Below are 6,000 nucleotides of genomic sequence, written 5' to 3' on the forward strand. Positions count from 1 at the left end.
TAATTGGGTTAGGATGAAATTTCAGAGGTTTCACTGTGGATAAACACAATGTGTGCATGTCACAGTTCATCTATTATTTAGCCAGTTATTCTTAGAAATTGGGTTTTCATTGGGTCACCAGGAGCCTTCCTGTGAGCATGTATAGGCAGAAGCAATCAATATCAAAGCCCTACTATTGTCCTTATCAATGTCAATGGGTTTTGCAAAATGACTTCAAAGACCAGGTTCTCTACAGCATACCCGAAAACAGAAGAGGTTGAATGCAAACCGTTGAAACAACATGCTGTCTTTACGGTGTCTGTTACTGCTATTCATCAGCGTATGATCTCATCACTTGCCTTCACATGAGCTGCATGGCTTTTGGTAATGCCATTTTTTGAGTTTATTTGGTTAAAACTCTGCAACTTCCTGTATGGACGTTTTTATTAATTTAGTTCAAGAGCCATTGATTTAGTTTTTATATGAGAAAGAAATCACTTCAAATTGATATGAATTGGATTTAAATTGGATTATGATAGATTGCCCATAGACACTGTTGAGTCCACAAACTTTGGCAACCTAATAATAACTTCAAGCTTTCCTTCATTTTCCCTCTTTCATGCTCTGTAATAAGTCAATTGTTTCTCACCCCACTCATCTTGCAGCAAGACTTCCTGCAGTGAATTAGAATTAAGTTTAGCATCTTTTTACGCCTAATCTTGTAAAACCACAGACAAATATTGTTTAAAAGCCAGAACCCTGTACCTAAATAGAACTATTAAAATCCATCTGTTGTGTTTAGCCTCCTAATATAGTTGGGGTCTTTCTGTTTTGTTTATATTGAGGGATTATTTTTTTGGCCTATGTCCTAGTAGGAAATGTTAAGAGAATTGATTCATAACTTCAGACCAAGTTGTGTGATTTAGCACAGTGCAGGTTTAGCATAGCACAACGTACTGTGGTGGAGTCTTCTAGCTTTGAGATACTGTCACACTCCTCCTGTTCTAAAATTGGCCATTGGCCAGTCTGATTTGCTTGACGAATTTCGGAAAATTAGAGCTTATTGCCCTGGTGGTGCTTATTGGCAAATAGGAAGTGCTGGAACTCGAGGGCATCACAGATCTGTCTTTTTATTCCTGATTATGCTCTCTGCAGTAGAGGCCCAGGAAAAGAAGACATGGCATCACACCAATATTCCCACTCATTAGCAACAATCCGGTCCCTGGGGAAACTGAGCCAATACCCATTGATTGGCTTCAAAGCAGATAAAACGGTGCAATAGCTCTGGTATTTAGTGGATTATTGCATAGCAGTGCTGCCAGTTGTGTCCAGAAAGCTTCTAAGATCTGCAATGCATCCCTTTATAAATATGTGAAGGAGAGGTATCAGAAGAGAGATATTTGTTGCTTTGTACCAGGTGGGCTGTAACTTACAACAGAAGCAAGAGCAGGGATATATTACAGCCTTTTGGTTTTGCCTTTTTGTTGCTGTTCTCCTGAGGGGAAACAAAGCTGTGTGCTAGCAAGCAGAAACTGCCGGTTTAGAGGAAAAGGTGCAGGTGAATGAAGGTGGTAGGAGAAAAGTGGTGAGGCTTGTGGCAATGACAAGATAAAACCAGCTGCAGCTGAAAACAAAAACATCTGTCCTACAAGTATTGATTCACGTGTTGTCTTTTTTGTGGTGGTTAGGCATCCCATTCCTGGAGAATGTGTAAGGCTAATGTCAAAAATATGATGACTGCAAAATTATATCAGATCTGAAAAAGGCTATTTGGTTGAGGAAGCAGCCTGAAAATGGTTACATCGTGCAGTAGTAGAAAGCTAAATAATATGAAGTTATTATCATTTAACATTGGACATCAAGATGTGACACTGTCAAACTGAGGGGCCTGGATGAGATCTGTAAATACATTATGAACTAGATTATTCTAGCAGCACTCAAGTAGTAGAGTTACATTTTAGAAAGTAGTTTTCCTGTCAATTGCAGTATGAAACAATTTACAGGAATTATGATGTTGAGAAATGTTTGAAAGACTTTGTCGTTGGGGCTTCTTTTTTTTCCTTTCTTGGTCTGCAAAACTTATATTTCTCTAGCCTGTGACTGAGAAGTAGACAAAGTTACTAGAAGTTTGTCCTGCAGCATTTCTATTCAAGATAAGGAATACTAATGCCAGTATCTCCTAGACATGATATTCCCTTTGAAAATTTTACATGCGTTTTTCAGACTTATGGATTCAAAATAGTTAACGTTTAAGTTTCTATAGGCATGTTTGAACACAAGCTGGTTGAATCAGAACAAGGATCTGCATGCAGATCATGCCTTGTGTTAGTTACACAACAGGTCACATTAGATGGTCTTTTCTTGCTTCAAAAATTCTATGAACCAAATCCAGTGTCTGAACTTTGGAAGAATCTCAGATTTTCTTTTCACATGCAAATTATGTCTATTTTTTCCCCAGAGTAGTTGCAAATCATCTGCAATCAGTGTCAGTAGGATGGGATCAGGTTAAATCCAGTTCACTGAATTAAATCATTTCATTGGCTTTAGTTTCTTCGAAGACTACAGGATGCGTTCATATAAAATAAAGTATTAATTGCTGCTGTAAAATACCTGAACACGCTGTAGACTGTGTTACCATGGTCAATGGAAATTTGAACCCACTCAAAGGTTAGATTGTGACAGCTGTATCTGAAATAGATTGCCACTTGTCCCATAGAAAATTATACTTCTCACAACACATTCTCAAATCCTGCATCCTGTTTTGGAGTTGCATAGACTATCACTTAATTTGTAGGAAAAAAAAGAGTGAAATCTGGCAACAGTACTGCTATTAAATCTTTCATTTGTCCCTAAGGTATTGCTGCAGCTTTCCTTGATGGATGGGAGCACCTCCTTTGTTTCCAAATGCTGTAGTAGGAGCCATCATCACCCCAACAGAACTGCTAATGAGAGGATCTTCTCCCCTTTGAGAGGACAACCCAGATGAAGATCTTGTGAGATGTGTTATTGGATACCTCAATTTTTTCTGCACCTGACGAGTTACTTTTGTGACTTGTCTCTAATCCTAGTCTAGCGCATCTGGTGGATACAAGAAAGTTCAGGATCGTTCAGAACTGGACATTAGGTGATCATCACAATTAAATGCCTGTAAAAAAAAGACAAAATTCTGGGAGAGGCCACCCCTGATCCACACACTGCTTCCCCACCTGTTGCCAAGGCTCCATAAAGCTCTGGCAATATTTCTTGGGAGAATGTAGATGGTGCATTGGCACTGTGGCACCAGTATTTAGTTTCCTTATGCTTAACAACTTCTTCATTGCTTTATTGCTTCGTAAAAGGGATGTCTGTGTCCAGTATGTTTTAAAACATCTCTTCTGGCACTGTAATCATCTCAGCTGTTGGGACCTCCATTCTCTGCATTTGCTATATGACCCAGCTGAAAGACACTTCAGCTGCACGTAGACAGCTTGCTGAGGCTACTGTGCTGGCGAAGCTTTAGAAGTGGAGAAATTAAGATACACCCTACTGAGATACTGTTTGCAAAATGAAAAGCCCATAAGAGGAGGTTTAAACCTTAAGGATAGTATGCTTTGTGCATTTTTCATGTATTATGATTTAATATGAATCGAAGGGGGAGGACTATGAGTCCTGAAGACTGTTACTTTATAACGTAATGAAGAAGCTTAGTGCCCTAGCTTATATGAATAGTTAACTGAAATAGTTTGGTCCCATGTCTTCATGATCAAAACAAATATTATTCTACACAACTTTGAGTAGAAAACTTTATTATGATTCTAAATGATAGACATTAATGGATCATTAATCCATATAATAATACTGCATTTTCATAAAGCAATTTCAATCCATTTAAAATTATCCCTAAGAACCTTTCTGACACCCTCTACCAGAAAATGACTTTATTTTATTTATCCCTAATCATTCCACACTTCCTTGATTCTACTAATTACTGCTTAAATTCTCAACTGTTTGTTCAGATCACCTTTAACCGTAATTCCCATAGATTAAAATATAGCACCGGCTTGTCAGGCTTCAGATGAATATGTTAACCAAAGTACGTACTATAGGATAACGCCCAGGAAGGTTCCACATATGAATCATGTGATGATATCCTACAGAATATGGTTACATTTATTGCTACACTAATATATAATTACTCAGGCAGGTGTTTACTGTCTTAAGTAATCAGTCAATTAATTCATGTCTCAAGATAGCCTGAGATCTGCAGTTAATGATTATCCTCTTCTGCTGAATTTTGTTAGCTTGATTTTCTCTAAGCATGACCTCATCGAATGCTGATCATTAAAATTCTGAAGTCATAAACTGATGTAAAGGTCACTGTCTAAAAAGATAACAAATCAAATTGTATAGTTTGATCTGCTACTTTTGTAAGCAGTGTCCTGGTCTTGGGGGAAAGAAAAAACCTGAAGTCCCCAACGCTCATTGTTTAGCTCTGTGTACTGTGCAAGTTTTAATTCAAGTCCATGGTTTGTGGTTGATATCAATTGACCAGGTTCCATAAAAGCCATGAAACTGAGCTCAATTAATACCTAATGCACCAAAACTGCTCACAATGGAATGAGTAAATAAGCATAAGCACAAATTTCAAAGATCAAAAATCCTGAAATACATTGCATCCGCTTGTAAACTAGATTAGCATCTTGGATCTGCAGTGGTATAATAAGGGCTCAAAACTATCCACATAAATTTGGAAGAAGTCTAATTGTTTAGCCTTTCAAACTCATGTCTTTTTTCATGGTTGAGTGCAGTCTGAAAATGTTTACCTTTATTAAGTCAGGATAAAGAATAAAAATAAATTATGAACTTGTGCAGTCATGGCTGGGAAGTTACATTTAATAAGTATAAACTAACTGTTTCATAGCTCAGTTTCTTTTTACATTTCTGTAGCCCTATCCCTAAATGTGCTTTGTCACATTTATAGCTGTCTCCACTGTGTTCCAACCTCCTGATCCACTTGTATTTTTGGGTTCCTCTTCATCATTCATTCACGTATGGTAAGAATCGATGCAATACTTGCCTGCTGTTCATGTACACTGATATGGTTTGGGTACAATCAGGAGCAGTGTCCTCCCCCAAGTACCGCTTCTGCTCCTACTTGTGAAACAATGACTACCTACTTACTGGTTGGAGGCCTCTGTGTCTATCATACTGAAATTCTGTTCATAAAGCTATCTGGAGATTAATTCTCACCACTTTTGTATAATTTCCAGGCTTACTGAACTGCAATGGTCACCCACTATGAACCATGTAAGTAGGCATCAACGATACTTAAACGCTGTATATGGAACAGCATACAAGCAGTTCTATGATTTCTGTAAATGAACCAGTTGAGTAATGGGTTTTCATCTTTTAACCTAGAGGATCAAAGACTTGTAATGCTTCTAGATCCAATACATTTGTCAAACCCAGCATAACTTCATAGTCAGGTTAGGGAGATCTGAATTAAACATAGTTAGATCCTCTTGTCACTTCATTTTAGCAGAACAAGAGCATTATCTCAGGACAAACTGCTAGCTCTGCAATGAGATCACATAGCGATGAGTAAGAGTCATCCGAACAAGTATATTCATAGAATCATAGAATGGCATGGGTTGGAAGGGACCCCAAGGATCATAGAGCTCCAACCCCCTTGCCACAGGCAGGGCCATCAGCCTCCAGGCCTGGATCTACACAAGGTTGCCCAGGGCCCCATCCAACCTGGCCTTGAACACCTACAGGGACAGGGCAACCATCACCTCCCTGGGCAGCCTGTTCCAGCACCTCACCACTCTCTCTGTAAAAAAGTCCCCCTAATATCTAATCTAAACCTTCCCTCCTTTAGCTTTAATCCATTCCCCCTTGTCCTGCCATTATCTACCCATTTAAAAGGTAGATTGCCCTCCTGTTTATAAGCTCTCTTCAAGTACTGAAAGGCTGGAATGAGGTCCCCCCGCAGCCTTCTCTTCTCTAGGCTGAACAAGCCCAGCTCCCTCAGCCTCTCTT

This window comes from Gallinula chloropus, assembly GCF_964237585.1.
Source record: "Gallinula chloropus genome assembly, chromosome: 4".
In the NCBI taxonomy this organism is placed as follows: Eukaryota; Metazoa; Chordata; class Aves; order Gruiformes; family Rallidae; genus Gallinula; species Gallinula chloropus.